This window comes from Stegostoma tigrinum, chromosome 1 (genome assembly GCF_030684315.1).
Source record: "Stegostoma tigrinum isolate sSteTig4 chromosome 1, sSteTig4.hap1, whole genome shotgun sequence".
Lineage (NCBI taxonomy): Eukaryota > Metazoa > Chordata > Chondrichthyes > Orectolobiformes > Stegostomatidae > Stegostoma > Stegostoma tigrinum.
Window position 1 is genome coordinate 40,209,337 of NC_081354.1, and position 15,479 is coordinate 40,224,815.

A 15,479-nucleotide genomic window follows, 5' to 3' on the forward strand; every position below is an offset into this window, starting at 1 on the left:
GCTGCTTGTAAATGCGATGACATCTGGCACCTGCAGGCAGCCAGGGCGCTGATCAAAGAGCACCATTAACAAGGCTGGCCTCACAGCCCGAACAAGTTGGAAGAACCAGTGAAAGCGATCAAAAGAGCATTGACATACAGCCACCGGCCTCACAAAGCCATGGCCATCGCATCTTGAGAGTTATTGAGCGCTCACACAACGTCTCTGTAAGGTTTCTCTTCTGACTGCACAGGAGGAACCATTCGGCCCATCGTGCTCTGCCTTTTCACATTAGGGCTTACTTGGACGCTTTTTTTCCGTACACCGAATCAGCAATAACGTTTAAGCCAATTTGCCTATTGCTGAGTGTCACTCTGACATTGCAAAATCATCCATTAGTCTTTCCTTTCATAAAGCCAAGTAAAGCCCCAGGTATCCGTGTTCTAATTAGATGGAAATTATGGTAAGTATTTTGACTGCAACCTACAAACCTAGTGTTGCTTCTTACCGAAGTAGAGAAGCTGAAGGTGCTTTGCTGTGTTCCACCTTCTTGGCAAAACAAAGATCGGTACGTTAAAAGCCATGATAAACCCACTCTCAATTCCCGTACATTACTACTTAATTATGTAGTTTTGGGACTTGGCAGTTTTAGATTACAACCTAGACTGGCTAATAAAAAAAAGCAAAACATGACGATCCTATGTTTTATTAAAGACGTCCATCCCCTCAATGAGAAAAAAAATAGAATAACTCAGCGCAGACTCGAGCCAAACTAAAGGTTGAGATTACTTTAATGAGTACATAAATATGCCTCCGTGTGACCAGATTTATGGATATGACAAAACTTCCTACATTTTGTATAACAATTTGCAGCTGAGATCACAGGATCACATCAAAAGGATTTCATGCTTTCGAAGCCTAGCATTTGCTTGAAAAGTAAAACCGTGAAAGCATTATTTTATGTCTAAATGCGAGGAACACTGGGTGTTTATGTCTGAGTATGGACCATGCTCAAGAATGGGGAATTTTGTGTGGTATTTCAGCATTGGGTGTGGCTCAGGGAGTTGGCATTGGTCAATGCACGACAGTAGCCCGCAAATGGACAGCTTCAGTTTGAAGCACTGCTGTACCACGGAAACCAAACTGTGTAACTGTAGTAACATATTACAGCAAATATTTTTGAACATTCAGCATTTATTATACATAGACATTGATTAAATAGTATGTGACTATACTGTTGAATGTTTTTGGATTTAATGTGTTCAAACCGCTCATATACTTAAAATATAAAACTCACATACATAGAACGTAGAACGTTACAGCACAGTACAGGCCCTTCAGCGCTTGATGTTGTGCTGATCTGTCATACCGATCTCAAGCCCATCTAACCTACACTATTCCATGTACATCCATATGCTTATCCAATGACGCCTTAAATGTACCCAAAGTTGGCGAATCTACTACCATTGCAGGCAAAGCGTTCCATTCCCTTACTACTCTCTGAGTAAAGAAACTATTTCTGACATCTGTCCTGTATCTTTCACCCCTCAATTTAAAGCTATGCCCCCTCATGGTCGCTGTCACCATCCTAGGAAAAAGGCTGTCCCTATGCACCCTATCTAACCCTCTGATTATTTTGTATGTTTCAATTAAGTCACCTCTCAACCTTCTTCTCTCTAACGAAAGCAGCCTCAAGTCTTTCAGCCTTTCCTCGTAAGACCTTCCCTCCATACCAGGCAACATCCTAATAAATCTCCTCTGCACCCTTTCCAAAGCTTCCACATCCTTCTTATAATGCGGTGACCAGAACTGTACACAGTACTTCAAGAGCGGCTGCACCAGAGTTTTGTACAGCTTCACCATGACCTCTTGGTTCCGGAACTCGATCCCTCTATTAATAAGAGCTAAAACACTGTATGCCTTCTTAACAGCCCTGTCAACCTGGGTGGCAACTTTCAAGGATCTGTGTACATGGACACAGAGATCTCTCTGTGCTTATCTACACGGCTAAGAATCTTACCATTAGCCCTGTACTTTGCCTTCCGGTTACTCCTACCAAAGTGCCTCACCTCACACTTGTCTGCATTAAACTCCATTTGTCACCTCTCAGCCCAGCTCTGCAGCTCATCTATGTCTCTCTGCAACCTACAGCATCCTTCGTCACTATACATATATACACGGGGGCATATTAAATACATATGTTTGAAAGCTGAAATACGACAATAGAAAGCTGAATGGCATAGCAGGGCCAGTCAGCATCTGTAACGAGAAAAGAGAAGAGACAAAACTTTTACTATCTGAAACAAAGAGAATGCTGCAGAGCGACAGCATCTTTGGCAATATCTGTTTAAAGAAAAATGAAGTTATTATTTCGAGACCACTGAACCTTTGTCAGAAACGTTTTGCTGTGTGTCTCCAGCACCCTTTGTCTTTGGTTCCACTTTCCATTATTTGTAGTTCTTTGAGTTTATAATTCTACAATCTATTTGACAAGAAACCAGATACATTTGAAGTTAGTGACATTTTAACACTGTTTCTTTTTATAGAACAGAATTACTTTTGCTTTAGTTAAAAGAAGCATAAGATTTGCATTTACCACGTGGTAACTTTCATGAGCATGGTGTATTTTTTAAAATTCATTTGTTGGGCATAGGCCTTGCCGCTGGGCCAGCACTTATTGTCCTTTCTTAGCTGCCTTTGAGAAGGTGATGGTGAGCTGCCTTCTTAAAACTTCTTGAACATTGCTTTAGTCCACGTGCTGTAGGTTGATCCACAATGCTGTTAGGGAGGAAATTACAAGATTTTTGCCCAGCATCAGTGAAGGGTGTTGGTCAGGTTGGTAAGTGGCTTGGAGAGGAATTTGTAGTTAGTGAGGTTTCCATATATCTGCTGCCCTTGTCCTTCTAGATGGAAGTGATCGTGGGTTTAGAAGGTGTTGTCAAAAGATCTTTGAATTTCTGCAGTGCATCTTGTAAAAGTTACATAGTGCTGTACTGAGCATTGGTAGTGAGGAAACAGATGCTTGAGGATGTGGTGCTAATCAAGTGGACTACTTTGTCCTGGACGGTGTCAAACTTCTTGAGTGCTATTGGAGCTGCATCAAGTCAGGAGTATTTCACCACAATCCTAACTGGTGCCTTGTATATCATGGACAGGCTTTGGGGATTCAGGAGGCGAGTTACTTGCAGAGACTCTTAATCCTAGCCTCTGACTTGTTTGTAGCTACTATGTTTATGTACTGAGCCTAGTTGCATTTCTGGTTAATGGTAACCCCAAGGATGTTGATTGTGGGTGATGGTAACACCATTGAATGTCAAGGGGAGGAGGTTAGATTGCCTGTTATTGGAGATGATAATTGCCTGTTAGTTGTGTGATGCAACTGTTAGTTGCCACTTCTCATCTAAAGCCTGGGTATTGTCCTGGTCTTGATGCATTTGAATATGGACTGCTTAGTTGCAAATTATTGCACCATTGGCGAATATCCCCACTTTGGACCTTATGATGGAGGGAAAGCCATGAATGAAGCAGCTGAAAATGGTTAGGTCTAGGACCCTACCCTGAGGATCTCTTGCAAAGATGTCCTGGAGCTGAGATCCCTGATCTCCAACAACTACAACCATCTTCCAATGTGCCAGGTATGATTCTACTAAAAAGAGAGCTTGGTACCTGAGTTCCATTGATTACAGTTTTGCTAGGGGTCCTTAATGCCTAACTTTGTTGACTGTGGTCTTGATGTCAAGGGCTATCGCTCTCACCTCACCTCTAGGATTTGACTCTTTTGTCCATGTTTGAACCAAAGAGGGCAGGACTTGTAAGGCCTTGGCAGAACCCAAACTAGGCGTTAGTGAGCCAGTGTTGCTGAGCAGTGCTTGATAGCACTGTTGATGACACCTTCCAGCACTCTGCTAATGATCAAGAGTAGACTGATAGGATGTTAATTGACCCAGTTGGATTTGTGCCATTTTCCACATTATTGGGTATATGCCAGTGTTGTAACTGTACTGGAAGAGCTTGGCAAGGTCTGGAGCACAAGTTATCAGTCCTGTTGCTGAAATGTTGTCAGTATCCATATCCTTTGCAATATCCAGTGCCTCCAATTGTTATATAGAATCCCTACAGCTATTTGGCCCATTGAGTCCACATCAACCCTCTGAAGAGCATCCCACTGCCCTGCACAATCCCTGCATTTTCTCACGGCTAATCCACTTTGCATGCACATCCCTGGACACCAAGGGCAATTTTAGCTTGACTAATTCCACCTAACCTGCACATCATTGGACTGTGAGAGGAAACTGGAGCAACTGGTGGAAACCCATGCAGACATGGAAAGAGTCTGCAAACTCCTCACAGACAGTTGCCTAAGAGTGGAATCAAATCTAGGTCCCTGCCATGTGGAGTATATTGAATTGGCTGAAGACTGACACTGGGACCATTGAGGGAGGCCAATTGGATCATCCACTTGGCACTTCTGGTTGAAGATTGCTGCAAATGTTTCAGCCTTTGCACTGATGTATCGGACTGTTGTATTATTGAGGATGGCAATATTTGTGGGGTCTCCTCTGTGTTGTTTAATTGCCCACCACCACTCATGACTGGATGTGGCAAGACTGCAGAGCTTAGATCTCATGTGTTTCTTGTAGAATCACTTAGCTCTGTCTGTCACTTGCTGTTCACTCTGTTTGGCATGCAAGTACTGTTTGGTAGCTTCACCAGGTTGACAACTCATTTTTAGGTGTGCCTGGTTCTGCTCCTTCTATGCCCTTCTGCAGTCTTCATTGAACCAGGATTGATCCTCTGGCTTGATGGTAATGGTTGAGTGCAGGATATGCTGGCCCATAAATTCAAGATTGTACTGGTGTGCCTCATGAGTGCCCACTCTTGAGTTGCTAGATCTGTTCAAAGTCTGTCCCCAAAATGCTTTACAACCATTGAAGCACATCTTTGCTGTGTAATTCCTGTTTGAAATGTAGGAAGCACAAATGTATTTTACTTCTTTATATGTTTTCCAATCATTGTATATGTGATAGAATTGAGTGTTATGATTAACTAAACAACAACGTAAATTTAAATAGCACATTTCATGTAGAGAAGCATCCCAAAGTACTTTTATAAGTATATTATCAGACAAATTTAGTACTGAGCCTTAAAGGGAAGATGGTTAGGAAAGTAAACAGATGAAGACACAGATGTGAATAGCATCATAGAATCATAGAAATGATACAGCACAGCAGGGATTCATTTAGATGCCCTTTCTAATCTGATCTGCTGGTGGCCCATAGCCCTGCAGTTTATAGTTTAAGGTGCAGATCCAGGCATTTTTAAAAGTAGAGTTTCGGGTCCCTGCCTCCAATACCAACTCAGGCAGCATATTCCAGACCTTCACCACTTCTGTGTTTAAAAAAAAACAATTTTTCTCATGTCCCCACTAATCCTTCCACAAGTTAGTTTGAATTTATGACTCATGGTTTTGAATTTTCTCCCAAAAGAAACCGTTTCGTCTTATCAATTTTATCTCTACCTCTCACAATTTTGTACATTTCAATCATGCCATCCCTCAGCCTTCTCTGTCCCAAGGGAAACAACTCCAACCTCTTCAATCTCTTTCATACCGACAATTCACCAGCCTTGGCAACATTCAAGTAAATGTTCTTTGCACCCTCTCCAGGGCAATTACATTTTCCCTATAATGTGAGGACCAGAACTGCGGAAATACTCTAGTTGTGGCCTTGCCAATGTTTTCTAAGGTTCACCATTATATCCCTACTTTTGTATTCTGTAACTCTGCCAATAAAGGACTGCAATTCCATATGCCTTCTTTACAACCTTATCTAACTACACTGCTACCTTTAGGGACATGTGCTCTTGCGTCCCAAGATCTTTCACTTCATCTACCCATCTCCATATATACTTGTCAATTGTGTATTCCTTTTTACCTTTTGACCTCCCTAAATGCATTACCTCACATTTATCAGAGTTGAACTACATCTGCCACTCTCGTACCCACTCCACTAGCACACCTTTGTCATTTCGGAGCTTACAGCTATCCTCTACACTCGCTACTACGTGGCCAATTTTTGTGTCATCTACAAATTTCCCAATTGTTTCCCCCCAAAAAATTCAAGGCCAAATTTGTAATGTGTAATGAGAGAGGGGAAGAAACTAGAAGCACAAGAGGTCAGAATCCTTGGAAGTTAGAGTTGAATAAGTGTAGGGCTGTGGATGATTTTGAACCCATAGTTGAAAGTAATACATGTCTGAGCATTGGTAGATTGGGAACCCATGAAGTCAGTGAGCGCAGTGTTAGCAAGCCATCATTGATATGTTCTCTAACCTCAGCAACCCATAAGCTGCTGAAGCCCTTAACGATGCTTTAGTCATTTCAGATTTGTCTATTCCAATGCTTTCTTGACCAAACTGTCATCTTTTATTCACAATTAACTTGAGCTTATCCAAAACTTTGATTCCTTTAATCTCTAACTTCTGTGTGTCATTATTGTGCTGGAAACTTTCATTAAGCTTTCTTCAAAAATACATTCTTACCCTAATGATCAATTAGTACTTTCTAGCGGTGATTGAAGTAAAACTTCAGCTTGTTCGCATTGGCTAAGGGAACATTTTATCTGTTTTGCTAGATAGCCCACTATCCTCCTGAGACCACCAGATATCAAGAAAACTTCAATACCATGTTATTGAAGTTGACCGATCAGTTCCTTTATTCCCTCCGTTAAACATGGGATTGATCAGTTAGGATCTTGTTCACTTGCTCTCACGAAGGTTGCATTATAGATAGATGCTCTGTTAGAGCCTTCTTAAATGAGACGGCCCCTCCCATTGCATTTCGAGTCGTTTCTGCTACTTCATCACCGACACCACAGAATGTTGCTAGTTCATCAATTCCTTCTTCTTTAATGACTGTACTGCCAACATCAAAACAGACTGCATCAGCACTGCGAAGAACAGCTTTTGTTTTAGCAAGTATAGTCATGTTGCTGTATGGGTTCCACCAGTTCCCTGCAATATCCTCCTCTGTTAGGGAGAAGAATGGAGGCGCTCCTATCTTCTCAATCTGTTCCGGCATCCACAGCAGGCTCTCAATTCAACTTTACCATGATAACTTGTAAATTCGGTTTCTTTGGCCCACTGAATGAGTGGTGTGAATGTACAGACTGTTGCCAGAAAGATTACTTGCAATAAACACATCCATGAGTTGGCTGTTGAGCTATCAACATGTCCTGCGTCCCCAAAAAGGCACGAATCTGCCATCTCTGAATGATGGAACCTATTTTATGATAAGCCATCTGTTAATATTGTCAGTGTTGTGAGGGACCTACAGCTTGTTCACGCTTTCAATATTTCCTCCCTTAAAAGGATGGAACGAGTATCACTTCTAGTAGTTGCTCTCATCTTTTGGATGTGAGTGTCAGTTTAGTAGTTTTTTTGTGACCTTTTGGGTCAGTTGCTGAATAGGAAAGCCACAGACTCAATACGTTAAAAGAAGAAAGGACTTGGATTTGTATTGTGCCTTTCACATCCACATGGCATTCTAAAGTACTTCACAGTTTACAAATTACTTTTAAAATCCTGACCAATTTATGGGTATAGAATATGTTTATCAGCAGAAATAAAATATATTATAAAAACAACATTTTTGACAGTTGCTCTTATTAACTACATACTAAGTAAATGTATTTAAATTTCACTGCTTAAACATACAAAAGGAAATACTATGGCATTAACACAAGTTTTAAGGAGGGAATTGTGAAACCAAACTCCACATTCTGTTCCACTGGGGAAACAGTCTGTATAAATGATCAGATCCATTTGAGCAATTAAAGAATGCAGTAGCATATTAGCAAGAAATAATGCATTTTCTTATACATGCCCTTGAGAATGCTTCAGTCTCCAATATTTCTATCATTTTACACATCTGAAACAACGTTGCAATATATTTGCAAGTCTCCCCATGACTCATGTATTCTGTAATTGAGAAGCCAGACAAGCTAGCTGCTTGTAAATACCTGTGAATGGTTCTGCAACAACTGCAGAGGGTGTATGTAAATAACCCTAAGGGATTTTACCTTTGGCTTTTCCTCTCCTATCTGGGAAAATGTACGGTTTCCATCGATTGCAGTACCTAGGGGAAATTGGAGTTCATAAGCTGCGTGCTTATATTACAGATGTGGGATTTAATGCTTTAACGAAGATCTGTAGCTCGGGTTGCGTTTGGAGTTGTTCGTTTGTTTGCTGAGCTGTCTAATTTTCATGCAAACATTTCGTCTCCCATCTAGGTAACATCAGTGCTGTCTAGCCTCCGCTGAAGCGCTGTTGTTCTGTCCTGCACTGAATTTATATGGTACGATCTGTCATGGTGGGCAGTCTCCTTTTCTGATTTTGTAGCAGTGATATGTAGATGGGGCCTATTTCAACATGTTTGTGTATTGCATCAGTGATTGAAAACCAGGCCTCCAGGAATTCTCATGCTTGACTTGTTTTGCTTGTCCTAGTAATATAAATTTGTCCCAGATAAATTGATGTCCTTCTATGTTGAAGTGTATTGAAATGAGGAAAGTTGGTTGTGCTGTTTTGGTACAAGTTGGTGTTTCTGTATCCTAGTGACAAGGTTCCTGCCCGTCTAACCTATGTAACGTTTTTCGTAGTTGCTGCATGGTATTTTGCATATCAGGTTTGCCCTGCTCATTGTTTTGTATGGGGTCTTTCATCTTTGAAAGTAACTAGCGAAGTGTGGCCGTTAGTTTGTGGGCTGTCCTTATTCCAAGAGGTCGTAGGAGTCTTGTAGTCAGTTTTGATGTGTTTCTAGTATAGGGTAGGGTGGCCAGTGTGTCGGGGCAGTGGGTTTTCAACCACCAATGTGATAAACAAACACGTGGGAATAGTAACTGAAAGAATTGCAGATGCTTTAAATCAGGAACAAGAATAGATGTTGCTGAAAAAGCTCAGCAGGTCTTGCAGCATCTGTGAAGAAAAAAAATCAGAGTTAATGTTTCAGGTCTGGTAACCCTTCCTCAAAACAGGTACAAAACCAGAAACCAGACTTGCCCACCATGACAGAGAAAATTGTTTTTAGTGTGCTTGAGGAGCTGCAGAGAAAATCGTTTTTAAAGAAGGTCCTGACCCGAAACGCCAACTTTCCTGCTCCTCTGATGCTGCCTAGCCTGCTGTGCTCCTCCAGCTCCGCACTGTGTTATCTCTGACTCCAGCATCAGCAATTCTTACTATAGCTGAGTGAGTTATAGCCCTGCTGTGAAGCCTCTTCTAGGGATGCCTACCTTGAAGAAGTTATCCTCCTCACTCCAGAAGGACCTCCAGTGGATCTGTCTCCCACTGCAACCCTCTGGTAATCTCTTTTTGGCCATTTCTGAAGAAGAGCCCCAACCTGAAAAGTAAACTTTCCTGCTCTTCTGATGCTGCCTGCCGTGCTGTGTTTCTCCAGCTCCACATTGTGTTATCTCTGACTCCAGGATCGGCAGTTCTTCCTATCTCTGCCCACCATGACAGACTGGACCATATAAATTCAGAGCGAGACAGAACAACAGTGCTTCAACATAGGCTAGGCAGTGTTGATGTCACCTAGACATGAAGACCAGTCAGCTCATTGAACTAACCAACAACTCCAAAGTGTGGGAACAAAAACAAAGTTTCTGGAAAAGCCCAGCAGATCTGGCAGCATCAGTGAAGCAAAAAAACAGAGCTAACGCTTCGGGTCCAGTGACCCTTCCTCAGAACTGATGGTGGCTGGGAAAACGTTACCATCAGTCCTGAGGAAGGGTCACTGGACCCGAAATATTAACACTGCTTTTTCCTTCACAGATGCTGCCAGACCTGCTGGGCTTTTCCAGAAACTTTGTTTTTGTTCTTGATTTACAGCATCCACTGTTCTTTTGTTTTTTTTTATCCAAAATGAGGGATATTGGTGTACCAATTTAATCTGCAGTACTGCTTGAATTTTACCACAAAGTCAGTACTTCAAACAAAATTCCCAATATTTCAAAATCAACTGTCAATTGCTTTCCAGTGCCACTTTGGGGAATTATGGTGATCATACTTGCAATCTTTAATACAATGAGCAAAAGGGAAGTATTACAACAAATTGATTTTGTGGTGCCCCGAAGTTACTTGGAGTGTAAGATTGGTTGCAGCATCATAAAACAGCAGCTACCCCTCAGTACTGTGCACCAATTTAGACACAACAATGTACCACGTGAGGGAAAGGTGATACCATACCATCAGGACCTTATTGACTATGCCTGGGTACCCTGCTCAAGTTAGAGCTCCACAATTAACTGGTGGTGTTCTCCCAGCAATAGGATTGGGGAATTGGGCATCGACATTTTCTCTGTCACCCTAGTAAGTGAGTGTGGAGATATGCTGGCACAATAATGTGACATTTTTTAATGCTTTATTTCCCCAAAGCTGCAGGGAGATTTCCTACATTTTGAGTACTCCTAAGGTCACCTGCTCCATAGTGTCCACCTTCAAGGGGTTTCCAGAAGCAGCTTCTTAATAGCTGCCTTCAGAAAGTTTGTGACCAACATGGAAGAAGATTAACATGTAGTTGAGCCAGTTCTGGGATATGATCAAACTGGGATGTTCAATCCATATCTCCCGAAAAGAATTGGCCAAAATCAAGTACTAAGAGGAAAATTGTTAGTAAGAAATTTTATCCAACTTTTCAATGGGACTGTGGAAAGGCATAAAAGGGTAATACAGTTTTTCTGATATTTAATCTTCTATTTGGAAGGAATTGTTGTACCACATTTCACATTGATTACTGGCAGTCTTTGGCTCACTGTTCTTGATCATGTTTGCAAATAAAACTTACATCAATGTGCTAGATGTGTCCTGGCAAGTAATTAAGGTAAACAGCTGCAAATGTTCATGGAATACATTACAAAATAGGAATAATTATAAGTTTCGAGAAGCATACCCCGATTCTGCTGTGGCATTCTTATTGCAAAGGTCAATGCCACCAGGCATGGGCACAAGCAAAGATGATACTGAGGATGTTTCATATTTCATCCACAAATTTCCCTATCAAAGGCTGTTGTGAATGATAAACTGGTCCAAAAATCTCAATTTCGTTGTTAAGAATTTGGAAGTTGTGAGTCTGTGACATAGCTGAACCCTGTTCAGAATCCAGTGCACAGCTGAAAATGATGCTGACTGGGCTTTAGGAGGAGAGTGAATGTGCCTATTGTACAACAAAGAAAGCAGATGGGGTATAATAAACCCTCCTATCCCACAGTGTATCATTTAAATTGTGTCAAAGTTAGGAAAAAAGATTGTCAAATGCTTTGTGAAGATCTAAATTAAAACAAGCTTGTCTGAGGCCACTTACAGAAAACCCTTGTGACTGCTAAGCTAATGATGTCATAATCCCCTCACGTATTACGACTGAAAGGAAAATTCCACTCATGTCAGTCCCTTTGGGTAATTGAATGATGTCATTGAGTCTTTTTATTTGGGCTTGTCACATCTGGGATGTCATAATTGGCAACACAATGTACATCAATCTGCTAGAAATGATCTTTTGTGGGTCTGCAATTTGAACGTTTCTTGTTGGTCAAACTTAACTTGAAGACCATTATTGTACTCTTCATAATCACTATTTAATGACAGTCCTAGAAATTAACAGACAATTCATCTTTGAATTTGTAAAAAGATTCCACAAGGTGTCTTTTGTTTGCACACAGAATATGTAAAAAGTTCCAGAATAATTATGTGATTTTTTTGTACTTTTGGTCAGCTTTTGTATTGGTATAAAGGTAACGCACAATCTATGGATTGGGTGGAGAAATCAGGTAAAGATATGCTAATATCATTACATCTAAGTAAACCACTTAGTTGAATGAAAATCCCCACTTCCATCTGATGTATAATGTTGGCTGACAGTAGAGCATGATGCTGCAGCTAAACTTTTCTCCTCTAATGCAAGGAATTATTTAGAAGCAAGAGGATTCATTCGGAAATTGATAGCAGAAAACATTTTGCTTGCCCTTTCAAACGTTTAGATTCACACAGCTCCTGCTTCTGTAAAACTCTCTTTGAAACTTCATCACCTGTTTGTAGCTGGCAAACAAAAGAGGCTGAACTTGTTCCAAATGGCTGGGAGATGTCACACTTTCATGTAGATATCTGAAGGACGAGTTGTTTATGTGTTTTTTTAGGGTTTCTAACATGAAAGGTGAGATCTAGCAGAATTTTTAGTTATTCTTGAAGTGTTAATTGAGTTTATTGCAACCACGACGTCATCTATAGGAGGAAAAACAAAGTAAAAAAACTTGACTAGCTTCTGACCTGGTATAGTACTTATATTCTGCCAGTCCTAGGAATTTGAAGAGTTGTGAAACAAATTTGCAGTTAACGACTGTACCAAGCAACATGATACTACAGGCAGTCACTGCACATAAATATCTTATTAGACGAATGTTCGGTGTATAATATTAGTAGTAATTTTGGAGGGAGAACAGTGCAGCTGGAAATATAGTATTCTGCACTCTCAAGCATGTAAATTATCTAATTGAATGCAATCTTTCCATTTGTGGTAGCTTTAATTAGTATGCTCGTACAGTTTTGCAGAATTTGAGAAACATATAGTCTACTCTGACATTGTAGTGTTATATTGAGCAGATGCCACATTTTTGGAAGTGCAATGACTTGCATGAAACAGAGATTTTTGTCTGTCTATTCAGGCAGAGGTAAACAACTCTGCCAATATTTGAAGATAGGTTTTCTGGTAATCTGGTTGACACTTCTACTCAAGTCAATAAAACTAAAGCAGAATGTGTGATCATTTATTAATGTGATCATTTATCGTGGTAGTTGTGAAACCATGTGTGTAAATTGAATGTCATGCTTGTCTGCAGGTTAATTGTACAAATCCAGATCACATGGGCAACTGTTATGCACTATAGTAAATGATAATCTGATGTCTCTCCGTTTTGTAGAGGTCTGAATGTTGGAGACAAAATAGATCAAAGTCATGACCACTGAAGTATATTACTTTTAGTGTTTGTGCCAGATCTATGGCAATGCAGTATTAAATGGATAAATGTAAAGTTATGCACTTCAGTGTGAAAAACAGAAAGGCAGTCATGCTTAAAGGACAATATATTCGAAAATGTGGATGTACAAAGGGATCTTGGTGTCCTTCTACACTGGTCTGGGTATTCTTGTACACTGCTTAACAAAAGTAAATAGGCAGGTGCAATAATCTATTAGGAAGGTAGTGATATATTAGCCTTCATTGAGTTGAGTTCAGAAGGAGAGATGTCTTACTAAGTAATACAGAAACGTGGTTAGAAGGGTATGGAATGTCCTGTGTGAAATAACTCCACACAGGCTGGCATCCCAGCACAAAGTCACCCTTTATTAACATGTGCACAGTGCTTGACATTGGTCTGACTTCCTCAGGGCCAGCTCTCAAAGTGAACAGAACCTCTAACACTCCTGTTTTATATCTGTCAGCCAGACCTCCCTGAATGGCAGGTTAACAGCCTCAGTCCAGGAACTCATTCTTTGAGAACCCTCTGGCTGACTTCATTACAGTCTCTGGAGAATGTTGTTTTGATCTCCCTATACATGAAAGAATATACTTGCCATAGAGGGAATGAAGTGGAGTTACACTAGGCTGATACTGGGGATAGCAAGATGGTCATAGGATGAGAGATTAGCTTGACTAGGCCTTTATTCACTCGCGTTTGGAATCTTTTGAAACATATGACATTCTAACAAAGCCACTTCAAAGTAGATACAGAGAGGATGGTTCTCCTGACTGGGCATCTGGAACAAGGGCTCACAGCCTCAGGATACAAGGTAGACCATTTAAGACTGAGTTGAGTCGACCCAGAGGGTGGTCAACCTGTGGAATTTGATGCCAGAAGGCTATGGAGGCCAATGTGAGAATATTCAAGAAACATATTGATAAATCTTCGATATTTAAAGACATAACTGGATGTGGATAGAAAGTGGGAAAGTGGCATTGAGATAGAAGGCCATCATGATCCTATTTAGTGGTGGAGAAGACTCAAAAGGTTGAATGGCTTTTTCCTGCTCCTAGTTTTCATTTTCTAATTTTCTATGATCTCTCTGATAGTTATGTTCAGTAACATGCAACTCAGATTTCAATGCATGCCCGATATTCAGTGTTTACTGTTTACAAAACGATAAAAGATACACAATTCTCAAAGTGCTGAAGTTATAACATAAGCCAAGATAAACTAGAGGGTGAGGGTGGAGCAGGATTTTAATACAGCAGTCAAGGAAAATTTTCCCCACAGAATGAAAATCCAACACAACTTCAAGCAACCTGATTTATCAGTACTCATTCATTCATGCTCTGATAAATACAATACTTTTTTTTACTGCTGCCAAAATCATGTTAAATGTGCAACAGTTTATGCGGAGGGAGAAAAATACATTCCAAAATCAGACAGACTTTATTTACTTTTAGTGGTGTTATTGTACAGTAACAGCAAAGTGACTTAAATTCTTTGTGCAGCATGCTATTATCAAGTGCTTTTAAGCATGTGCTGATAGAGGATAATAATAATTAACTTGAAGAGTGTTGCCAGTGGAAAGAAGCTCAATAAAAGAGGTACTGAGTGAAACTGTGTTCAGCACTGGCCAACATCCTCTGTTAGTCTCGTTTAAGACATTATCCAAAAGTTCAAAACCATCGTCAAAACTTTGAGCAAATCAGATTATTTGTGTAAAGATGTTCATAGAATGGAGAAATGTTCAGGGACGGGTATGCTCCACTGGATAGTGACTTCTGTGCTATAAGAGTCCAGTATATGATACAGGAAACCTCAAACTGAGTTTCTGACTGTAATGGACTTCAGATGGCTGTTTTGGAACTTGAAAGCAGAAGGATTTTCTTCCCTAGAAGTCTGAAAAATCAGGTTTATCTGTGAATAAGTAGACAAAGTCTTTGATAAAGTAAGTAATGGCCATGAACATATTTGCCTAAAAAGCAAAGTACTTAGACATGTCATTGTTCTGTACACCTGTTGAAATCAATCTGGCAGGCACTATAAAAGCAGAATTGAAGGAATTTCTTTACAGAGTCAATGAAAGAGCATTTTCTAAAAGAAAGTCACTTACTGTACAGGCTGCTTGGTACTGTGCTATAGGCCTGCACTGAAGCAGCCAAGGGCACTTTTAAAAACACTGTACCTGAAATAGTGCCTTTGTTCTCTCTCAAAGAAGGCATCAGAGACCAATGAACCGTTTCAGCAGTTTCAAAGCATTAATCAAACATGACATGCCAAATTCTATCACTACAGCAGCCCACCCACTACATGGCTGTGGCTCATGGGGTTTCAGGAAGCAAAGGAGTCTAATATTAATAACTTTTTTGAAGCATTTCTCACATAAAGTTGAAATGTTAAACATGAAGCTGGCTTAATATGAGACCAGACGAGAGATTTTAAGAGTCTTCCAAAGCATTACAGTCAGAAACTCAGTTTGAGATTTAGCAC

The 15,479-nt window shown here is 40.4% G+C and overlaps 1 protein-coding gene across 1 annotated transcript in view; it reads left to right on the forward strand.

Annotated features, from left to right (window-relative positions):
• pdgfc (platelet derived growth factor c) overlaps positions 1-15,479 on the forward strand; it is a 386,544-nt gene that overhangs the window by 1,155 nt on the left and 369,910 nt on the right. The window lies entirely within an intron of this gene.